The 25,498-nt window shown below is 33.9% G+C and overlaps 1 protein-coding gene across 1 annotated transcript in view; it reads right to left on the bottom strand.

Annotated features, from left to right (window-relative positions):
- The window catches only part of LOC111048756 (growth arrest-specific protein 2), a gene marked incomplete in the record, with an annotated part of 128,547 nt that overhangs the window by 63,130 nt on the left and 39,919 nt on the right, over positions 1-25,498 (bottom strand). Inside the window, 1 exon segment of the mRNA XM_039439296.1 lies at positions 23,941-23,968.

Genomic DNA, 25,498 nt, shown 5'->3' on the forward strand with positions numbered 1-25,498 from the left:
AAATTTTCAGTCCTCCAGTATTTTTAAAGAGTAGATTTTCAAATTATAGATGCTTCAAATCTAAACATAGAAGAAATATTTCACATTATTCTAACTACAATAGGAAATATTCACATATTAAAAATATAATTTTGAAGAATTACCGAAAAACAGACTTAATTCTAAAAGCATAAGAATATTGTTTGTGATGGTAAAACCATAGAGAAACAATAGCGTAAGTAGATATCCCATGGTATATATAGGTCGTTTATGTCGCAACTTTTACTGTTATCTCAAGCCGATTACTGTCGATTATTGTCGATTTTTACTGTTTTGACCGGGTAAGAGTGTATGAACGGCACAATATGAGAGACTACCAGCGTCATAAAGCTTCACAGGAAAGAACTACGTGGACTATCAGCTTGAGATAATAGTAAAATTTGCGACATAAACGCCCTATACCATGGGATATCTACTTATGCTATTGTTTCTCTATGGTAAAACCCATTGGTTAAGTCTTCTATATTGGTCAAGGAATGTAGAATATGAAGACGAATAAATTGCTAAATTTATTCTCCTAGACCAATAATAATCTACAGAAAATAACACTTACGTGTAAGCGTTTTTAGATCTCTCTGTATCACAGAATACAATATGAAGACGAATACATTAATTCTGTACGTGGTAGAATAAAATTTGAATAAATATAATCGTACAGCAACTCCTACAATTCCTTCAGTTGTCCTTCCAATACACCAACACATCTCAACCCAGCTAAATCAATTAAATTCAATCATCATCCAACAACAAATCAACAACAACAATTATCCGCCAACAACAAATTGATGTTGTTTTTGCTGTGACAACAACATCGCCCACCCATCACTCACTACCTACAAATTATTATGAGCTTCCACTGTTTTCGTCACATGTGTCACACGCCGGTCATCACATCGTGTCAGTGACACTAATTGCCAGTGTCATGCTTGACACACAAATATTAATGTCACTTCCCACGTTTTTGAATTTGCCGCGCCTCTGAACCACGTGATCACTGGATATTATGATTCCAGTGTACTGTTGCCAACTGACATTCACTTAAATCTGTCAGCATTGATTGAATGCAAAACATTAATGTTATCTGTATGGAATGCTGACAGAGTGAAGTAGATCTTAAAATAAACTGTTCATCTACTACAATATTATTATCCCGGTTGCATAAGAGTTTGTTAAATTTTAACCATGGTTAAATTCCATGTTGTTCTTTCCCAATCATACTTAATATCGGGGCACCGAGCTTCGCTTGCTATTTATTTATTGACTTTTGATAAACCGAACACAATTCTTTAAAATGATTGGGGAAGTACTAACAGGTACAGCCCAAAACGGTTTCTTTCCCGAATTTTGATTCATACACTATAAATAGTCCAGAAAGTATGTTATGTTCTATACACTTGAATTCAGGTTCAATTTTTCTATTCAAACATTATTTGAAAACAAAAAAATTATAATTTAGATTATATACAAACCAAATTGAATATCAAAATAACACTCACTAATCACTTGAAATTGTCAAATAATGATCAACTTTGAAGATTATGATTATACTCTAGTTTAGGAGGATTATCATGTCATATCATAATCAGATTATGTTGATCAAATCGATTGAATTGTCTAGCAAGATAAAATTTCTCGCTGATTGATTATGATTACACAGCTGGAAATAATTCTGTATATCTCCCACACAGGCACACGCATCTTCTGTTATCGAGAGACGACGAAATTATCATCTGTTTTCCAAGGATGAATTATCTTTTTAATATCGTTCAGCAAGTTTTCTAAAGAATGAGACCTAGTGCAATCGAATATTTATATCATAAACCTACTATGTTCCAAATTTCGTGAAAATCGTTAGAGACGTTTTCGAGATCCGTAAAACATAAATAACCAGATATAAAAATAGCCAGATATGAAAATAACCACATATAAAAATAACCAGATATATAATACAGAAAATGCTCGCTTAATATAATAGGATATGATTTGTCTTCAGATGGAAATTACTGAGATATTGCAATTATTCAAATGCTAATGAATTAATTATCAATATTAAACGAAAATCCAAATTCACCCAGAAGACTTCTGCTACTGCTGGTGATGAAGAATATATCTAGCTGTTTACCCTGAAGTCTTCGGGTGAATTACAGCATTTAATTTGGATTTTCGTTTAATAATAATAATAATATATGATTTGTTATTATATCCGGAAATAATTATATAAATAAATTTTATGAGAATTAATCAGAGAAGGTTTTCCTGGGAAGAAGGCTTCTCTGATTGGCTCTCGTGGCATTAAATCGGGATTAAAGTTGAACAGAGTTTTGTGCAACCGGGTGTCAAACTTTATTATATGACATTGTTGCCAATGCTATCTAGAGGTTTACATATTGATGATGATCTTAACAGATCTTTACATATTGATGAATGAAACGTCAATTGTTTCATGATTGATGTGTTATCTGTTGATACTGAAGCTGCGTTTACACCAAAGTTATTAAGAAAATGTTTATTTTTCCGTCCTTATAGATTCTATTAGATTGAACGGAACTTGACAAACGCATAATATGATCATCATGTGTAGATTAGGTATGATAAGTTATGTTCAATCTAATAGGATGTATAAGGACGGAGAAATTAACATTTTGTTAATAACTTAGGTGTAAACCCAGCTTAATTCAACTTATTTCAAGCCCTGAACTATTCCTCTCCCCAATAAAAATGAAATTAAAATTATTTCAATTCTTTCTTCTTTAGTTCCAACTTTTACAAACACTAATAATTGGGAAAAAACGGCAAGCTCTAAGCTATTCCTTTCCCGATTAAAATGAAATGTTCTATGTGCTTCCACTTTTGCTACAGTACAATTTTCTATCATTGATATATCCCAGGAAGTACCATAAAGCAATCTATAAATAATTCCGCAAAAAAATTGTTAGGAAAAAATTCAGGTAACCCCTTACATAGCATCAAACAATCATATTTCAATGCAGCTCTCCCCATTATACAAAATAGGTTACTACTAAACATCATACATGAAAAAACTCTCCTTTCCAACATATCAGAAGTATCATCAAGGATATTATTATAAGTAGGAAGTTCAAAATATTGAACCATCAAAAAGAACCCGCTCATAGCCAAACGTTTTTGATCAGATCACTCCTGTGTTATCGGATGGGCACGTTAAACTGTCGGTCCAGGCTGAAGTATGACAGTAGTAAGGCCCGTTGACGGCTTAAATGATATATTCAGGCGAGGTGGAACTTCCGTCAGGGACTAGCCACCAATAAAAGCCATACGAATATCATTATTATCAAAAAGAACACAGAAGTACCAAGGACTTGAGAAAGCATCAACAAATCATCTCTCAAATCATGATGTCTTCCTGCTACAGTACCTCCAATATACAAAATATAATGGAGTAAATTCTTCAAAATACATGCACCATCATTATCTATTTAACAAGAGCGTAGAACCAGAACAATATAAAGTCAGAAGTACAAATGTGGTACAACCAAACAAGTTCCAAGATGTACCAAGATAAACGAAAATGGTAATTCAAATTTAAATAGAGCTGTCTGAAGAGTACATCACACATACTTGACATGCGCAGTCTGCTCTATAATCATTATTCTCCTACGCCACCCAATTATGTATTCTGTATTATGTATTCACCTCCGCTGACATACTTCGCGAAATAACATGAAAATTGTTGAACATGCCAAGTCATGTAGAAAAAGTCCTACTTGAACTGATACCAAAAATGGGTCTCCATACAGGTTGTATACCTGTAGCATTGCTATAGTGAGGTCCACGTTATAATGGCAGTGTTTGATTAGCAATGGTATTGCTATCCTTGTCTATTATTCAAAAAAGCGGAAGGCACTATCTCTTTCTCGCTTTGCTCTGTTGCCAGATCGTCTTTTAAAAATGTAGAATAATCAATTAATTAACAAAATAGTACATCTTAATTATGAAAATTCATTATGAAATTATTGAAAAATATAATTTATTGCTTAATAAAATATAATTGATTATTTTAAACAAGAATGACAGAATGATTAACATGTTTTGACAAGAATGATTAACAGAATAATACATCTTAAAATTCATTATGAAATTAATGAATATATATTCTTGCTTAATAAATATAATTGATTATGTATATATTATCGATTATTTTAAACGAGAATGAACAGTTAATATTACATCAATAAACCTGTATCAGCTACCGTCTATAGAAGGCATTTCAAGACAGAGTATCGGCAACGTTGTTCTCCTATCTTTCTCCACTGCCATTAGAACGTGGACCTCATAACATTTCTACAAAGGTATACAGATAGGTAACATACTATGCATTCCAGTAACTTCATCAGTGTTCAATGCTCAGATAGATTCACAAGTGTTAACGGGTATTACAAAAGTGTAAACGGGACTTTGAAGTATGTAAAGTGTTTCATGAGAGAAAAATTCAATTTCATGAACTTTAAGTTAAATGCAAATGGGAAATTACTATGAAAAGCTTTCCCATTACATGAATTACAATCACCTTATCTATTATCATTACTAGATTGGATACTAGATTGGATTTGAGGGAATGCCAATGAGAAAACTATTATTAAAAATAAAATTGTGTTACTAATGAGAAAACCAAAAACATAAAACAATGAAACCTTCCACTTGGAGAATCGAGTCTAAGGCTTGGTTGCACGAAAGTCTGTTAAATTTAACCGTGATTAAATGCCACGAGAATGGATCAGAAATGTCTCCTTTTTAGAAAGGCTAGCTACACACAAATCCAGTTTTGTTCGTACGATTTTTTCCGTCCTTATAAATTTTATTAGATTAAACAGATGATGTTTGTCAAGTTCTGTTTAATCTTACAGAATTCAATATCGGGGACTGAGCTTCGCTCTGGAGTACAAAAGCATAAAACATTTATAGAATAATAGAATAATAGAATATGAAAGAAGAAATTATAATAACATTCATAGTTCATACAGGAATGTTCTATCTAATTACAGTAAATTGAGATTAATTCCCAGAGAAATACAAAAAATTCCCTCACAAAGGCCCGGTTGCACAAAAAATTAATTTCACGTGAACCAAATCAGAGAAGACCATTTCAAAAAGATGGATCTACTGGAATTAATCAGGATTGAAATAGCCCGGCTTTTTTGCAACCGGCACTAAGCACCTGATTGAATGATTACAAAAGTTCAACACCAGAGTCATTATTTTGACACAGTCCTACACACATGAACTCACTCACTCACTTCCATCATCAACAGACGACGAAATGATTATTATCAGCTGTTTTTCCAAGGATGAATAATAATTATCCTTTTAATGTCCTTCAGCGAGTTTTCCCAGAGATGAAACCTAGTGCAATCGAATTTTTATATTATAAACCACTATGTTCTGAATTCGTGAGAATCGTTAGAACCGTTTTCGAGATCCGGTGAAATACAAACGAATCGCTAATTGCAGAAAGGGAACATGCCCAGTTTTCATAATTTTACAGGAGAGACAAAAAACTTATTTAAACCTGAATCTAAATCTATAGTAAAAGATATATTCAAAACGTTTACCCTAAAAGAGGGTGAATTTAAGAGTGTGAATTGCTTTTTAAAAGTTGAGTTACAATGTTTAGTTATGATAATTACGAGAAATTAGTTAGGTATGAGAAGAAGGAGAAATCGAATAGGAATGATAAGGAGAAATAATTATTGAGTGAATTATGTAATCACAAAAACAATAATAATTATTCAATATTAGTATAATGTATAATAAAGAAATCTATCTACTCGGCTGACGGCCGCGGCTAAGCCTAAAGAACTTTTATTTATTATGAAAAGAATGCTTGTTCAATTTATTTGTAAAATTTAGTTGAGTTTGAATTGAATTGGAGGTATTATTTTCATTTTTGTAATGTTGAAAAAAGTGCAAATAAAGTTCTGTTCTATTCTATTCTATTCTATATATTCAAAACGTTGTCATTACACTGCTTTCAGTTGGACATGTATCCTTCCCACAGTGAACGATGTATTTTACATTAAATAGTTGATTTTTTGAAAAAAAAAAAATTTTTTGAAAAAGTTGGACATGTTCCTTTTCTGCAATTAGCGATTCAAACATATAAACAGAAGTTGCTCGTTTAATAGTATAGGATAGGATAAGACGGCAAAGTAATGTGTTTGTTAACTGGCTTAAGGCTTTCTCTGATTGGTTCTCCTAGCATTTAATCATGATCAAAATTCAATAGGCTTTTATGCAACAGGGCTTGAGAACCCAAAACCAACATGCTTGAGAAACAAAATATTGAACATTTAATATTTTCAACACCTCTAATGATCCAGCTATCAGACACACAACCCTTCTGTTTTGATTCCAGTATAAACTTTGACCTTCCTATCTAAATATGACCTCTACTATAAATTTGACCTCTGTCTGGAGCTCCCCTACTATGGATCTATTGGATCGAGTGTTGATCCATCGAACGCCTGTATGGGGACTCTGTTCAGTTGAGGGTCTCTTCTTCTTTTCTTTTTCTCTTCTCTGTTCATTTTGTGTCCTCTTCCGGCCGAGCAACGCCAGACACATTTTAACGACTCTGCTATCGACTCTCGGCTTATTTTTATTCCCTTTTGAGTTCATGTCATCCTTCCTCTCAATGTTTTAGTCGTATTTTATTCACTATTCCGTCTCTTTCTTCCATTGTTTTCCTCCAGATCATTTTCTCCTTTATCTAGTTTTCCTCTCCTTTCTTTTTTCCTAAAGTGATGGAAAATCCTTTCATATCTCTTCTTTCACACTCCTTCATCTGTTTCTGCTTCCACAACTTTTACTTCTCTTCTTCTCCTCTTCTATTCAATTTATTATCTATTTCCATCCCATAACTTCAATTACCTCTTTGGTTATCTGTAATTTTTCTTTCTTGATCTCTTTGTCTCTTTGTCTTGATTACATAGTCTTTCTCTTATCCTTTAACCTCTACCCCTTCTATTTCCTTTTCGCTTCATCCTATATATTTTCTTACTTCTAATTCTCCTTTCTTGTTCTTTTCTCTCTTCTTCTACTCCTCCTTATTCTTTCTCTTCATCGTTTTCTGACCCATTGTATTATCGTACAGCTCAACCTCTTCTAATCCTTCCTCTTTTCAGATCGTGCCTGCTTTAGTATGCGAACATGCTTAAGCGTGTGCTCAAAGTCCTTTGCGGCCTTTTTATGTGCTGTGAAATTGAAATCGCCCAGTGAATCCTAGTCAGTATTGTTCTGCTGAATTCGAGAATGAAAATACCACTTAACAGGAACAAAGAGGGAGACATAAAATCTGCTTTAGAATAAGCGACAGCTTTTTCAACAGAATCCTTACATTAGAATCACATCCTTTTCATTTAAGAAGAGCTTGTACAATGAATAATTTTCAACTTCTTTCCAGAAATATTTTCAACTATCAACTTGCTGATGGCTGAATAGAGACGCATTTCTACTCGCATAATATTTATATTATTAAAGATATCCAATTCAATTTATATTGAATATTATAGAATATTCATACTTTGTAAAAATTATGAATGAATAGATAAATTTGCCTTTTTTGTGTAGTTGAGAAGTTGATATTGTGGTAATTATTCATATTGAATGAAAAAGACTGAGAAATTGTCAAAAAACACATGATTTATAAATCATTAATATATGAGTGGTTTTTTGACAATTTCTCAGTCTTTTTCATTCAAAATAAATTTGCATAGAATGAACCTCACTTCGTGAAGAATACTTATTTCTTCTATAGTTAATTTGTGGTGAATTTATTTATTTATTTACCCATTTACAATGCAAATGACACTAGTGCAATAACATTTTAGAAGATAAAATAATAAGGTAGTACTTGTGCTATTTTTCTTCCAAATTTACAGGTGATAAAGTCCAAGATAATGTTAGAATTTCACATGTGCAATTTTTATAAAATTTTAGCCCAAAATAAACATGAAAACTATAAATTTTGAATTTAGATGACTTGAATTAATAAATTGATAAGTAATCCATTCCACTCGATTACCACTTGAAACTAATACTATCGAGTTATTTTGAAAAATTTGGAACCATTGAAGAAACACAACCTTGTAAACACTGATTAAATATTAAATCATCCTCAAGTCTCTGAATGATGAAAGTCTATTTAGTATTGTATTAATTTTGTTCTCCTCATTTAACAAAGAAAAATGCTAAAGCCTGATTTTCATTAGTAGAGTTGGTAATAGAGTTCCCTGGGCAAGTACTAACTATCTTGTGAACTCTCCCAAGGGAAACGTTCATGCTAGAGTCATGATAAAGGTAGGCGCACACAGATCGTCATCAGCACGGCACGCATCGGACGATAAGGTTTGAAGCATTGTTTTCAATTGGAGTGCGCATGCCCTATACAATGCGGATAGGTATACGCACTCAAATTGAAAACAATGCATCAAATCTAATTGTCCGATCCGTTCGATGCGTCTAGTGCGATGCACTAGTTTTTAGTAGAGTAGAGTTCTTTATTGATTCATACAATAAGTACATCATCGAAATGATAGGGAGAGAAAAACTAAGGTAACCATGTGCTATTCCTCTCCCAAATTTAGATAAGGTTACACATAGTCCGAAATAGGTAAAGTCTTGTAGTTGTTCACTTCACACAAAATTTCACAGTCCTTAATCTACTATTACAAAGAGCAAATGGTCACATACGTTATCATGTGCTGCATTTGGAGCTTAAACTATCAGTTAGTCGAATCATAGAGAAACAATAGCGTAAGTAGATATCCCATGGTATAGGGCGTTTATGTAGCAACTTTTACTGTTATCTCAAGCCGATAGTCCACGTAGTTTCTTTCCCGTGATGCTTTATGACGCTTGTAGTCCCTCATATTGTGCCGTTCATACACTCTTACCCGGTCAAAACAGTAAAAATTGACAATAATCGACAGTAATCGGCTTGAGATAACAGTAAAAGTTGCGACATAAACGCCCTATAACATGGGATATCTACTTACGCTATTGTTTCTCTATGGTCGAATCTTCTATGATGCATACAACTCAAGAAAACCAAATACCAAATAATTTCAGACTGGCAATCCAATATTTAAACTACTCTCCACTTGAAATTCTTCGATTTATCGGAGTAGTTAGTTAAACATATCACTGAAAACGCCGAATAGTCGGCTTCTTTCAAAAACTAATTAGGTTCATTATCCTCTGCATGAATTGGATGAATGAATTATAAATTCATCCACCATCCCACACTCATTTCTGTTCCTCAAATTAACTCCAATCTAAACTGTGAGAGCTTATATCAGAGCGAAAATAAACAAAGATGAGTCAGTCAGCTCTAGAAGTGTCATCTGCTGGAGAGATTATAGCTTGAAGTTTTGGTGATCTAATTCTATGAGTTACGGCCATATTGCATATAGCAACTTTAGAAGGGAGATTCAGTTTGAACTGTCAGGATTCCTTAAAAATAACGTTAATGCTTTCCTTCCATCCAATGCTGCTATAGTGAGGTCCACGTTATAATGGCAGTGTTTGATTAGCAATGGTATTGCTATCCTTGTATATCCTTTTTATATTCAACAAATCGGATAGCGCTATCTCTTTCTCGCTTTGCTCTGTTGCCAGATCGTCTTTCAACAATGTAGAATTGATAATTGATTAATACAATACTTCATCCTTATTATGAAAATTCATTATGAAATTATTGAGAAATATAATTCTTGGTTAATAAAATGTAATTGATTATTTTAAACGAGAATGAACAGTTGATATTACATCAATAAACCTGTATCAGCAACAGTCTATAGAAGGCATTGACAAGACTGAGGATCGGCAACGTTGTTCTCCTAAATAAATATAATTTTATTGCCGCTCAACATTACAATAGTTATGGACAACGTCAGAAATTATTGTTTAGCAAACATAGTCAACCTATATTATAACATGGAGGGTTAATGTAAGAAATACCAGACAAAATAACATACACGTGAAATATTACATAGAAAAAATAACATGAATACTAGAAATAATAGTATGAAATAGTTCATCTTGAGGAATAATTTGTTGAAATTCGTAAAACTCTTTCACACTATAAAAAGGATTTCTAATTAACCAGCTATGTAGCCTATTCCTGAATAGCCTATATTTCTATGTAGCATATATTTCTCCACTGCCATTATAACGTGGGCCTCACTGTAGTGGATATGAGGCTTGCAATAATTGTTTTATATTTTGTCTAGCCAGGCATGTGTGTTATTTAACTTCTCGTCCAATAAACAATGCTTAAACGTTTAACCGTAGACTACGTAAACTGTGGTTTAACTCTTAGGACTTGGATCTATGGTTTAACTCATTAATTTTGAGCTGATAAGATATTATCAACTCTTTCACAGATGTCTCTTCTCCAGTTCTGGATGAATCTTCAATCTTTTTGTCACAGTAGACAGTGCTTGATCCTCAACTGTATGAGTTCATTGACTTATTAATCCAAAGCTCTTTCACAGATGTCCCTCCAAAGATCTAAATTAATTCTTAATCTATTCATCAAGAAGTCATGATAAACTAGTATACATCGATTTTTGATCGTACGATTTTTTGCCATTCTTATAAATTGTAAAAAAACACAGTTTTATTTTTGTCACATCCACATTTATTATACTTTTGTACAGGACTGCAGTTTCGTGTTGAAACCAATGCACTTCTCTGAAAACAGTTTATTTTTTAAACACTTTTATTCTAGTTGCTCTGACAAACTTCTAACGTGCCATGGTTTTTCGATTATATCTCGGCTCATAGGCCACATAGAGCCTTCTGGTTTTCACCATCTGACACTACAATTTAAGTAAAATTTGATTAAAGGATTAAATGATTTAAGGACGAAAAAAAGGAAAGAGTGTGAGTTGTTCATGATTTTGCTGTTTCGACCCTCCTATATAAAAATCCCATCAACAATAATCAGCTGTGCTAATAGTAAAGTTGTGTTTCTTTTCTGGCTCAAAATTTTGCAAAATTACTCAAAAATTTCTAATTTGTAGAGATTTAGAGAAGTATAGGTTCGATTTCCCTCATTTTTCTCTTTTTTTGCAAACATTTTTAATAATAATTTTTCCCTATCATTCATATGATTCTATCATACAGCTGTAGCAGCACAAGTAGGCTAGTGCTAAATTTATTTTTGCAATAATTGTGATGGATGTATTTTGTTCACATTTTTAGATAGTGAATAATTTTAAGTGAAAACTAAAAATATGAAAATAACATTAATTTGAAAAATCTGGTGTGGCGCACTCACACACCTTTCCTTGCCGTTATGAAAATTGATCACCTGACGCTAGTGTTCCCGCGCATCTCAAGTCTACTATTCAAAGATTTGAGCCAGCTGGTGACTGGGCAATAACGCTGGAGACACACATGAGGTCTGCTATCTCTTCATAGTGAATGATTTAATAGAATCAACAATAATTTGCAATTGAATAATCACATTTTCTCGAATTTAAGCTTATTTTCAATTTTAGGTGAAAATGTTACTAAACATTAATTGTAGAGATTTTCATGCTCAATCTACTCCACTTGATTTTTTTCGTTTCAATTGTATCTGAAGCCTGATAATTGGGAATCTATCTGCATTGATGGGGCGAAGCTCTTGAAATTTTTACAGATATGGGACTTGTGGCAGTTGATAGAGCTTATCTATGACTATTTTAGGTATGAATTTGATCAAAATAGTTGGAGCCGTTTTCGAGAAAATTGCAAAAAACCCTGTTTTTGACAACTTTTTCGCCATTTTAGCCGCCATTTTGAATTGAATCAGATCAAAATTGTTCGTGTCGGATACTTATATCGTAAGGACTTTAAGTTTCAAATTTCAAGTCATTCCGTCAATTGGGAGATGAGATATCGTGTACACAGACGCACATACACTCATACACACACACACACACACACACACACACACACACACACACACACACACACACACACACACACACACACACACAATTTTAGAAATTGGGGTACTAATGCACTGAAAAGAAGAAAATAACTTTCTTGATCATACTTGGTTAAAAAAATTTCACTTTATATCCCCGAAAAAAATTTCTAATTGCAAGTCAAACGATAAAAGTGTGGCTCAAACTTAATTAAGCTTCAATATCGGGGTACCGAGCTTTTAGCCACACTTTTTATCATTTGACTTGTAATTAGAATTTTTTTTTCAGGTATATAAAGTGAATTTGTTTAACCAAGTGTGATCAAAAAAGTTATTTTCTTCAATTTAGTGTATTTTTAAAAGTGTTGATATTTTTCTTTAAATTAATCTATATATATAAAAGCGAAATGGCACTCACTCACTCACTCACTCACTGGCATAACTAAAAATCTACCGGACCAAAAATGTTCAAATTTGGTAGGTATGTTCAGTTGGCCCTTTAGAGGCGCACTAAGAAATCTTTTGGCAATATTTCAACTCTAAGGGTTGTTTTTAAGGGTTTAAAGTTCGTCTTTTAGCATGTATATTCTTCTTCTCCCAATCTCTTAATTATAATTGAAATTTCCATATCATATGTTACTATAGAACTATAATCTAGATAGAGTACCTCTTCGAAACAGTTGTTAACTGGCAACTAAATCAATAATTTTGTCAGGTTGGCATTAAGTTGAGTTGATTTTGTTAGGTTGGCATTAAGTTGAGTTGATTTTGTTAGGTTGGCACCAAGTTGAAGATTTAAATGAATTTATCGCGGAAAAATTGATTGGGCACTGCTACTTCAATCCTGGGAATATTATATTACTAGCCGTCAGGCTCGCTTCGCTCGCCATATCTGTTTAGCCAGACGTTTAGTCTGGACCCCCGACTGAATTGCCCTATTATAATATGATAAAAATGAAAAAAATGCAGGCGAGCGAAGCGAGCCTGCTGATCTCATTCTTGGACGATCCAGTCGGGGGTCCAGGGGGCGGAGCCCCCTGGCTAGACGGATATGGCGAGCGAAGCGAGCCTGACGGCTAGTGTTATATAATTTTATATTTACAGTTTTTATAATTTTTTCGCAGATGATTCTTTTGAAATTGTAAATTTTCTTGAAGGGTTCATTCTCTCAAGCATATAAACATCTTTTTGCTCAAATACATAATTATTATGTATTTGTACGAAAAACTGTACAATTGAACAATTTGCAAGCAAATACTTCAAAAAAGGATAATATAATTCCAAAACTTTTTCGTTCGTGCGTGTCAGGTGATAGGTGATTAAATGCCCAAATTAAAATAAAAATCCACTGTTTTAACAGCTTCGTCATTAAATTCAAAGAGGTCTTGTCGAGTGCATGCTGGAGCAAGACAACATTTCAGGAGGTGGTCATCTGACTGGATATCGCCACAGTCGCAGTACGGGTCCTCTATCTGCCTCCAAGTTGTGCGATTTTCTTTTGTGCAATAAATTGCAAAAATTAGGTGATATAAATTCCAAAACTGATTATTCCAGACAAGATAATCAATAAAATCAGTACATGATCATTCATCTGTATGAAAAACTGATAACTTTACATGATAATCCAAAAAACTGTAGCCTACAATTGAACAATTTACAAGCAAATACGAAAATTCCAAACTGCTACTATCAGACCTCAGACTAGATTATCAACAAAAGCCGATGAAAGTGATTGTTCCTGATCCATCAAAACATCCTGATCGTGAACGCTAATCGAAGGAAAGAAGTCGTTACCACGAAAAGTGCCAATTAAATAATCAGTTTCCGATCAAGGAAGCCTTGCGCAATATCCCAGCAACTATATCCTACATTCTGTAACCCAATAAATGATCCCACTCATAGCTGGGATTATGTCTCATTTAAATAACGCCTTCCTCTGACATGACTTCATTAACCAGCCAAACCTTAATAAACGATAATACAGTGAGATTCACTTTAAATTGTCAGGATTCCGTGAATGGATAACGTAGATGTTTGTCTTCCAATAAATGCTGACTGTGTGAATCTGTGAATCTTTCCATAAGTTGCTTCATAGAGTCTTGAATAATTCATCAGGTTTTTGAGAAGATTTTGCTTGAATAATTTCTTCTGCATAGGTGATTAAGAACAACGTTGGAGTATTATTTTCGAACTATTGGATCTTGCGCATTTCAACAACTTGAAGAAGAAGAAGAAGAAGAAGAAGAAGAGGAGAAGAAGAAGAAGAAGAAGAAGAAGAAGAAGAAGAAGAAGAAGAAGAAGAAGAAGAAGAAGAAGAAGAAGAAGAAGAAGAAGAAGAAGAAGAAGAAGAAGAAGAAGAAGAAGAAGAAGAAGAAGAAGAAGAAGAAGAAGAAGAAGAGAAGAAGAAGAAGAAGAGAGAAGAAGAAGAAGAAGAAGAAGAAGAAGACGAAGAAGAAGAAGAAGAAGAAGAAGAAGAAGAAGAAGAAGAAGAAGAAGAAGAAGAAGAAGAAGAAGAAGAAGAAGAAGAAGAAGAGAAGAAGAAGAAGAAGAAGAAGAAGAAGAAGAAGAAGAAGAAGAAGAAGAAGAAGAAGAAGAAGAAGAAGAAGAAGAAGAAGAAGAAATAACAACACTGGATTCTTGAACTATTGGATCTGGCGCATTTCAACAGCTTATGAAACTGAGGCTCGGTTGCATAAAAGCCGGTTAAAATTTAACCATGATTAATTCCACGACAACCAATCAGAGAAGCCATCTTTTCAAAACAGCCTTCTCTTATAGGTTCTCGTGAAATTAATCACTGTTAAAATTTAACCGGTTTTTGTACAACTGGGTCTAAGGTTTCTTGGCTATTCCTTAACACAAGGTCTATGAATTTGAGTATGAAATATTAATGGTTCATAATAAATTGCAAAGTGAGAAAGTTCTTTTAATACTGGGTCAGTCAAATCTTGAATTGGAGGCAGAATGCCTTCAGATTGATGTTAGTTTAAATCTTATTATATTGATTAATTGTCGTTGCTTTTGATGAATTTAAATCTATACTTTCATAAATGAAAGAACTGGCTTATACACGTACGGTAGAGGAAAATTATGTTTGACGCATCATCACGTCTGAACTACTGGACTGATTATCTTGAAATTTTGCATATAGATTCTTAATTAACCGTGGATGGTTATAGGCCTATATTCTTCAAGATTTCATGACGTCAAGAATCCATTCTGTCAAGTTTAAAAATAGACCCTTGCGGAGCACGGGTTACCTGGTAGTCATAAATATTTCTATTCAACATAGATATCGGAGACAATATTATAAACTTCACTAAAACCAAGAGAGTTGAAAGATTGTTCTAGAAAAAATATTTCTTCTTTCATACTCATTGACAACAATTAATCATAAAGCCGGGTCCATACTGAACAAAATAAGTTCGAAAAACATGTTTGTTCAAACAGTTTGGGCAAATTTTATTATGCTTGACAAACAATGTTTGCCCGTGGCTAGTGTGGACCCGTCACCAAACAAAATATTCGTAAGTGGGGAGAACAGGTTTTATGTTTTACAGCAAACACTGAAAATGTTTGGCAAAACATTAATTTTTTGTTTGACAAACAATGATTGTACAAACTTTTCAAGTTTTAATAGTTGAAAACATTCCTTTCAGAGTATGGTGATCATACTTTCTTCTTCTTCTTCTTTCATTTAAAATGTTTGTCCCTGAGCCCCTCAACAAACATGATTGCTGAACATGTATGTCGAACATTTTTTCAGTGTGGAGACGGCTTAAGATGATTTCCATAAAATTTGAAAACAAAGTCAATCTGACTTTGAAAATCTAAATAAATCGAATTTTTTCTCCGTGGGAGAACAAATGTGGCCCAAAGTTTATGGTCCACTAATCATTGCCCACTATTCGTCAAACAATGGGAGAATGGGGACAGCTCTGCTTCAACAAATAAAAATATAAAATCATTGTATTTTCACGGGAAGGCGCATCATAGAAAGTTTTCTCACCCAACCGACAACAAAAACAAAAACAGCAATTTTTTACAATTTTTCCACTGGTTGGCATTTTGAAGACACATTTCCTCTGAAAACAGGTGGTGTTTATTTCTATCAATCAATCACTTTCCTTCTTCTCCTCCTCATATTTCTACTCCTCCCTTCTGCATCGTCATCATCATCATCATCATCATCTTCGTATTCTTCTTTTTCTTCTTCTTCTTCTTCTTCAACTTCTTCTTTTTCATCATATCATCATCCTCCTCCAACACTCTTCCTTGGATTTTTATTATCATCATAATCATCATCATCATAATCATCATCATCATAATCATCATCATCATCATCATCATCATCATCATCATCATCATCATCATCATAATCATTTTCTTCTTCTACATCTTCTTTTTCTTCTTCATCTTCTTCTTCTTTTTCTTCTTCTCCTTCTTCTTCTTCTTCTGCTTCTTCTCCTTCTTCTTTTTCATCATTATCATCATCCTCCTCCAACACTCTTCCTTGGATTTTTATTTTATCTATTTATTTATTTATTAGATAGAGCGAACAATACAATAGTCGGAAAAAAAAAAACAGGCTATTGCCCAAAACTTCTTCAATTTCCTGATTTTGTCACAAATCGTCCAAATATTATGTTATGTTCACTTCAATTTCAACACCAAATCTTCAATCTGAAACTAAAATCATCATCATCATCATCATTTTCCTCTTCTACTTCTTCTTTTTCTTATTCTTCTTCTTCATCATCATCATCATCATCATCATCCAACACTTCTCCTTCGTATTTTTATTATTATCATCATCATTTTCTTCTTCCTTTTCTCCTCCTCCTCCTTCTCATTCTTCTTCTTCATCATCATCATCATACAACACTCCTCCTTCGTATTTTTATTATTATCATCATCATCATCATCATCATCATTTCCTTCTTCCTTTACTCCTCCTTCTTCTTCTTCTTCTTCTTCTTCTCCTTCTTCTTCTTCTTCTTCTTCTTCTTCATCATCATCATCCAACACTCCTACTTCGTATTTTTATTTTTCACCACTGAACTATAAACTCAATGATGGGGAAACTGTGGTAAGAACGGCGCGAGATTTTTCCTTTTTTCCAGGTCGCCAGCTGACTTAGTTTTCCAATGCTGAAGAGTTGCTGTACGGTTCGCTTGCTACCACAAAGTGATGATGAATCGAATCATACTAATCAAAAAACTAACTGAGTCTGAATTCGGGAACAATGTTTACGTTCCATGAGTATTGATAAACGAGTTGAGAAGAACTCTTGACATTGTGGTATTGCCGTGAATTGTGGAAATAATATCTGTTTGGATTCACAGTACTCATGGGAATAGTTTGTATAAAAAACATAACATTTTATTTTTCCTGGGAAGTTAGTTTTGATCTTCCAAATTCAGCTCAAAGGGTATATAGTGAGGTCCACGTTATAATGACAGTGGAGAAAGATTGATTGATTGAGTACTTTATTTATGTAGATTACAATATATACTGGCTTATACACTTATATACAATAGCTTACAATACAGCAAAATTATGGATGAATGGATGAAAAGATAACAGAACAACGTTGCCGATCCTGTCTTGTCAATGCCTTCTGTAGACGGTAGCTGATAGAGGATATTGATATAATATTAACTGCTCATTCTCTTAAGATTATCAATTTATATTTTATTCAGCAAAATTCATATTGTTCAATTATTTCATAATGAATTTTCATAATTAAGATGATAAATTTTTTTAATTAATTACTAGTAGTTCTGTGAACAGTAGACCTCACGCAGTATTCTCAAGCACAAGTACCTGATTGAAACTATAAACCTTATGGAAATACAGCAATAGACTGGCTTCTCCACACATCATTCTGTGTGATCACTTGTCAGCTGATTTATGATGAATAAATCTATAGTCTGATTTTTACTCCAATATTGGCGTATGAAGGAGGCTCCTTTTCCCTTTTATATTATCCTTGAAATGAAAAATTCCCAAAAACCTTGTATATACGTCGACGCGCAATTAAAAAAAGGAACATACCTGTCAAATTTCATGAAAATCTATTACCGCGTTTCGCCGTAAATGCGCAACATAAACACATTTAAACATTAAGAGAAATGCCAAATCGTCGACTTGAATCTTAGACCCTACTTCGCTCGGTCAATTAATTCTACATTGTTAAATAACGACCTGGCAACAGAGCAAAGCGAGAAAGAGATAGCGCTATCCGCTTTGTTGAATGATAGACAAAGATAGCAATACCATTGCTAATCAAATACTGCCATTATAACATGGACCTCACTATAGAATGTATATGAATGAATATTACATTCTATGTGATGTGGAAAGCAAATAGGGACCAGTTGTCTCAGAAAATCAAATTTGAGATATCATTTTTCCTTAAGAAAGAAGAATATAAAGATCAATTTAAAAAAAATTCAGATTGATATCTTGAAAAATGACTGAGTTATGTTTTTTCAAAAACATAAAAACAGGACAATGTTCCATGTTCAATGTTTATGACTCCATAACGACAACTGTTCCCTTTTCTGCAACATTACATGTGTTCATATAATCGACGAAAAAGTCTACTTTTCAATTGATTCCGATCAACAAAGGAGATGTTACTGCATGATAATCGATTGAAAACTCGAAATCGATATTTTTGACCCTAGTCTATATTATTGTCTGCCCTGAACATATTACTCTCCCGACAACTGGACCCTTTTCGCTCTCCACGTCACCTATAGGTACTCTCTGGTTCACAAAAAGCGAATTACAGCTTCTAGAAGGAAGGATTTTCTAATTGAAATGAGTAATGAATACAGTATTACCAATTGAGGACTTGAAGTGTGATGAATTATTTTAATATTTCATTGAGAATACTTGAACATGTTTGCTCCACGAGTAATATACAGAGCTTTTCGACTGAAACTGATGCTCCAATCACAGGCAAGTTCAAGATTGAAGACACGCCCATTGACATATATCACACTCCCCCTTCTCTCACCTGATTGGCTAACGATTCTGAGTGGCTTCCATTTCTGCCGGTAGATGGCAGCAATAGCTGGGTTTGGATTTTAGTGACTGGAAAAGTCTCAAGTCGCAATATTGGGTTGAGATTGACATTGCTAATTCATAATGAATATTTCCTATTCTAGTAATAATAATGTGAATATTCCCTCTATGTTTGGTTTTGAAGTATCTACAAATCTACTTTGTGAAATTAATTAGGGACTGAAAATTTTGTGAAATGAACAACGACAAAACTTGACCTATTTTGGACTATGTGTAACCTTATCTAAATTAGGGAGAGGAATAGCACGAGGTTACCTTATTTTTTCCTCCCTATCATTTTAAAGATGTACTTATTGTATGAATAAATAAATATGGTGACAGTGGAGACTGAATTTAAACATTTTGTAGAATATTTTTGAGCAATGTCGTGCAGTCTTTTAGAAGTGAGATTTGCCTTTTTTAAGTGATAGGTACTGAGAATGTTGAAATGGAGCGATTTGCATGTAAATTAGAATATGCTTTACAACATTTATGGCAATGCCAATAAAATCTGTTCAAGTTTGTAAAAATGTAGAAGAACAGTGGAAGAGGAAAGGGACGAGAGAAGAAAAGGAGATATGAAAATTAGTGTAGAAAATTGAAAGAGTAAAGTAGGATCTATGCTCATCCAACAATCATAATCAATTTCTATAGAAATTTTGCTACAGAAGTAATTAACAAGTTCTTACAGGGTCTTCGAGAGAAAACAATAAAACAATGATAAATAGAGATACGGTGAATAAGAACCGTAAAAAACAAGTAGAGAGAAAAATCACATTGACAGGAAAAGATCATCAAAAATGTGTCGGTGGAAACAAAACACTTTCAAATTTTGCTAGCAGACAAATAGAAGACTGGACAAACGATTGAGCCTCATAAGAATATGACAGGAAATCGAAGATAGAGTATAAAGGGAATCGAAACTCCATGAACATAAAAGAGAAACAAAAGAACAACATCTGAGTTGTTATACCAAGGAGAATTAACGGAAACCCTGGAAAGTACTGTGAAGGATGAACATAGAACAACACATATTATGAAACTATAGATTAGTAATAATGATTTCGATTTAATCATTAGAACTAATCTATAGTTTCATGACTCAAGTATTGTTCTATTAAGTCTATTCTAAGGTCATATGGAGGAAATTAACGGAAATCATAAAAAGAAGTCAGAAGTCATGTATAAAACACAAAAATTGAAGCCTCGGAAGAGGACTGTGGAGAATTGCAAAAAAATCTGATGCTTTATAAGCAATGCTTAGAAGACAATAGAATATGAGTAGAGCCTAGAAATACCACTATGAAGAAATTGATAAAAAACAATATAAAAATCTTGAAGTATCCTTTTTTTAAAAAAAAAAACTTTAAAATAGTTCAACAACTAGTTTCGTCCCTAACTTAGGTCATTTTCAAGTTGAATTCATATTTTTTCACTATGAAGAAATATGTGGAAATAGTTCATTCGATTTGCTATGTAATAGTAGTTTTATTTGATGCAATATTTGGAATATAAAGCTCTGATTAGCAGATGGAAGAGAGTTAAAGTTTGTAAAAACACCTAAAAATATGAGAAAAGACAGTGTGATAAAAAGCAAAGACAAGATGAGAATTGAAAGAAGATCACTTGATAATAGAAGTAGAGGAAAAATCTGACAAGATTCCTTTAAGGAAATGAAACAAAAAACCGAAAAACCCCAATAAAAACAGAATAAAACTCGAAAAAATACCACACAGTTCTGATAAAAAGTACAGTGCCTAAAAACACAACTGAAGTCTGATAAAATGAACAAGGAACACGGTCAAGATGAAAAGTTGAAGGAGTTTGCTTGATAATAAAAGATGGGCAAAAGCCTGACAAGATTACTATAAGAAAATGGAACAAAAAACGACAAAACCCCTACAAAAACACAGAATAAAACCTGAAAAAATATTACACAATTCTGATAAAAAGTACAAGAAAGACAGCCTAAGAACACAACTGGAGTCTGATAAAAAGTAGGAAAAGCTGACAAAATTCCTTTAAGGAAATAAAACGAAAAACGGCAAAACCCCAATAAAAAGACAGAATAAAACCCGAAAAAATACTACACAATTCTGATAAAAAGTACAAGAAAGACAGCCAAAAAACGCAACTGAAGCCTGATAAAAAGTACAAGGAACACAGCCTAAAAACACAACTGAAGTCTGACAAAACTAAAAGAAAATCCTGGAGAGACGACAAAAGTGTTATGGAAAGAAAAGCGTTGTGAAAATGGTATGGATGTGACTGACTCAGTTAGGTACGTGGAAATCGGGAGTGGTGAAAAAGTGAAAGGCGCCTATGACGTCACTCAGCCTGAACGAATCGGTCAGCCACTCGGGTTCACTACAAACTGTCAGTATTCCTCATTTAATAACTCCATTGCTTCCCATTTAATCAATGCTGACAGTTTGAAGTGAATTTCTCAACGCAACAGCTACTGCTTGTAGTTCGAGATTGATTTCTAATTGTCAGCGTTGGTTGAATGGGAGGTGTTGATGTTTCTTCATAAGGAGAGCTGACAGATGGTAGTGAATTTGACTTGAGACACAGATTGAGACTAGCTACTGTACACTGGCCAACAATTCTGGTCTTTACTACACTTCTACTTGTATAGTGACGTCCATGTTATAATGACAGTATTTGATCAACTAGACTATTTGATCAACATTGGTGTTGGTATCCTTGTCTATCATACTACATATCATATTTGTATCATCTTCCTAAGGTGCGTACAGATATACGCGCCGCGAACATGAGCAATTCACTTTTAATCAGCTGATTACATCTGTATTTTTACAGAAACGGTAAGATACGGATATAAAAAGCTTGGCATCAGCTGATTAAAAGTGAATTGCTCATATTCGCGGCGCGTAAATCTGTACGCACCTCTATAGTGAGGTCCACTTTACAATGACAGTATCTGATTAACATTGATGTTGCTATCCTTGTCTATCATTCGTCAAAGCAGATAGCACTATCCTCAGGAACCTTCCTGAGCTGTTTATAGTTAGCTTCTTGAGCTCATTCTATCCTATAATGTTACGCGAGCAATTTCTGTATATTTTATATTTTTATATTTGGTTATTTATGTGCAACGGATCTAACGATTTTTACGAAATTTAGAACATAGTGGGTTCAGAATATAAAAATTCGATTGCACTAGATCTCATCCCTGGGAAAACTCGCTGAAGGATATGAAAAGGATAAGGATTCATCCTTGGAAAACACATGATAATTTCGTCGTCTGTTGATAACAGACTGTGTGGGAGAGAGACAGAATTACGTCCAGCTGTTAAATTATTTGCAATAAATCATCTTATACTAGTAGTTCTGTGAACGGTAGACCTCACGCAGTATTCTCATCCACAAGTACCTGATTGAAACTATAGACCTTATGGAAATACAGCAATAAACTGGCTTCGCCACACATCTGTGTAATCACTCTTGTCAGCTGATTTATGATGGATAATTCTATAGTTTGATTTTTACTCTAATATTGGCGAATGAAGGAGGCTCCTTTTTCCTTTTATATTATCCTTGATATGCAAAATTTCCAAAAACCTTGTATATACGTCGACGCGCAATTTAAAAAGGAACATACCTGACAAATTTAATGAAAATCTATTACCGCGTTTCGCCGTAAATGCGTAACCTATAAACATACAAACATTTAAACATTAAGAGAAATGCCAAACCGTCGACTTGAATCTTAGACCTTACTTCGCTCGGTCAATCACGAGAAAAATTATCTAGAAATTTTAATCGACTTGATCAAAATTATCTGAATTGTTGTCATTACATCATATCATTATAAATTAGAGTATATCATAATTTTGATTATTTTGCAGTTTTAAGTGATTAGTGAGTATTATTTTGTTATTCAATTTGGTTTGTAAACAATCTAAATCAGAACTTTTCTGTTTGGACTGAAAATTGGAGCTGAATTCAAGTGTATGGAACATGTGGCGGTCACTTTTGGGGTGTCCAATATTGATGCTATGATCTCTATCATGCAAATAAATTTGTATTTTGATAATAGCTATTTTGGTATGTTCCTTTTTTAATTGCGCGTCGACGTATATACAAGGTTTTTGGAAATTTTGCATTTTAAGGATAATATAAAAGGAAAAAGGAGCCTCCTTCATACGCCAATATTGGAGTAAAAATCAGACTATAGAATTATTCATCATAAATCAGCTGACAAGTGATTACACAGATGTGTGGAGAAGCCAGTCTATTGCTGTATTTCCATAAGGTCTGTAGTTTCAATCAGGTACTTGTGGATGAGAATACTGCATGAGGTCTACTGTTCACAGAACTACTAGTAGTGTATAAATCAAAATTCGGGGAAGAAACAGTTTTTGGCTGTGCCTGTTAGTCCTTCCCCAATCATTTTAAAGAATTATGTTTTGTTTATCAATAAATAAATAACGAGCAATTCTCGGTGCCTCAACATGAAAATAAAAATACATAAATACATAATGTATTTGAACAGAAACAGTGAGATACCGATAATTATAATAAGCATAGCATCAGCTGATGAAAAGAGAAATGCGCGTGTTCGTGGCGCTGAAGTCTGTACTCAGCTCTATAAAAGTAGATCTCTCATCATCATCATCATTAACTTCTAACTTCTACTGTTCTAACTTGTCTATTTGTACTATTATTATCATCATCATAATCATTTCTCTCACTACCCTAAGTTGTACCATACCTTAGATGTACACTACCATGAGAAGAATTCATGGAAGAACTCATTATCAGCACAAACTATTGAAGATAATAATTACGAAAATGAACAACTCACATGTTTCTAGATGAAAGTACAGCTCCTCTGCAGTTGTGGATCCCGAGAAAATGTCGACAGCTGTCTATCTGTAACAAGCAAAGAGAGACTGTCAACAAAACTGGAGACATTTATTCAAATTCCCCGCCACTGAAGGGCAGAACTGAAGTAGCAATATTTTTGGATATAACTGCCAACAATTTTCTTCTGAGAGGGTTGAGGCCAATAAAAATCACTTTCGAATAGAACTCTGACTGACAGCTGTTTACAGTAGATATACGGTTCCTTCATGGTTAAACTTCCTAACTAAAAATAGCTGGAAATGAAGGAATTTAAGGGTTGAGAAGTTCTTATAGAGACGAGGAAAAGGTGGACAAGAGAGAAGTTAAAATGAAGAGGAAGGAGAAGGTGAAGGAGAAGGAAGAGGAGGAGAAGAAGAAGGAAGAGGAGGAGAAGGAGAAGGTAGAGGAGAAGGGAGAGGAGGAAAAGGATAAGAAAAAGAAGGAGGAGGAGGAGGAGAAGGAGGAGGATGAGGAGAAGAATGAAGAGGAGCAGGTGGAGGAGAAGAAGAAGAAGAAGAAAAAGAAGAAGAAGAAGAAGAAGAAGAAGAAGAAGAAGAAGAAGAAGAAGAAGAAGAATAACAATAACAACAACAAGAACACGAAGATGATGATGAAGAAGATGAAGATGATGATGAAGAAGATGAAGATGTTGATGAAATAAGATGAAGATGTTGATAAAGAAGAAGAAGAGGAGGAGGAGGAGGAGGAGGAGGAGGAGGAGGAGGAGGAGGAGGAGGAGGAGGAGGAGGAGGAGGAGGAGGAGGAGGAGGAGGAAGGAGAAGAGGAGGAGGAAGAAGAGGAGGAGGAGGAAGAAGAAAAGAAAGGAGAAAGGAGAAGAAGAATAAGGAGAAGAATAAGAAAAACAGTGGGAGCGTTAGAAAAATTGTACAGAGAGACGAATCAGTATAAGTAGAAGGAGTGATAAAAGTAGAGGGAGGAGAAGAAGAAGAAGAAGAAGAGGAAAATTAAGAAGAAGAATAAGAAGATGGTTGTGTAGTGATTGGAGGAAGAGGAGGAGAGGAAGAAAGTGGTGGAGAAATATGAAGAAAGAATGAAAGAAAGATGAGACTGAGAAAGTGGCGAAAGAGAGAGGATAAAGTAGAAGAATAAGAAAAATCAAAAAAGGGATAAAGATGAAGAGATTTCAGGGATATGATGTTGGCAGTAAAAGGACTATGGAACAAGGAGAAGGAAAAAAAGGAGAGGGTAGATAGTCAAGGGACATAACTATTAAAATTTACTAATTCTATTTCAAGACCATGGGGTGGAGAAAGCCACACATATAGACAAAATGGCAGCTGAGTAGAGTAGAGTCAAAGACGTGGAAAGCAAACCAAAATGATAATCACTTCCAGTATTAACAAAGCGAGAATCCTTTCTTTCATTCACTTAAATTTCGATTTACGACTTCAAGAGAAGAAGTTACGAGAAGCGCGTTTAGACTCGCCTCTCTCTTGCATCCTTCCTTCTCTCGTGATTCTCTTTTTGTATCTTCCCTCTTTTTCTACTTCATTTCTTCTTTCAAATCGACTAGTGTCTGTTACCATCGGTAATGTC

Source organism: Nilaparvata lugens, chromosome 12, assembly GCF_014356525.2.
Source record: "Nilaparvata lugens isolate BPH chromosome 12, ASM1435652v1, whole genome shotgun sequence".
Lineage (NCBI taxonomy): Eukaryota > Metazoa > Arthropoda > Insecta > Hemiptera > Delphacidae > Nilaparvata > Nilaparvata lugens.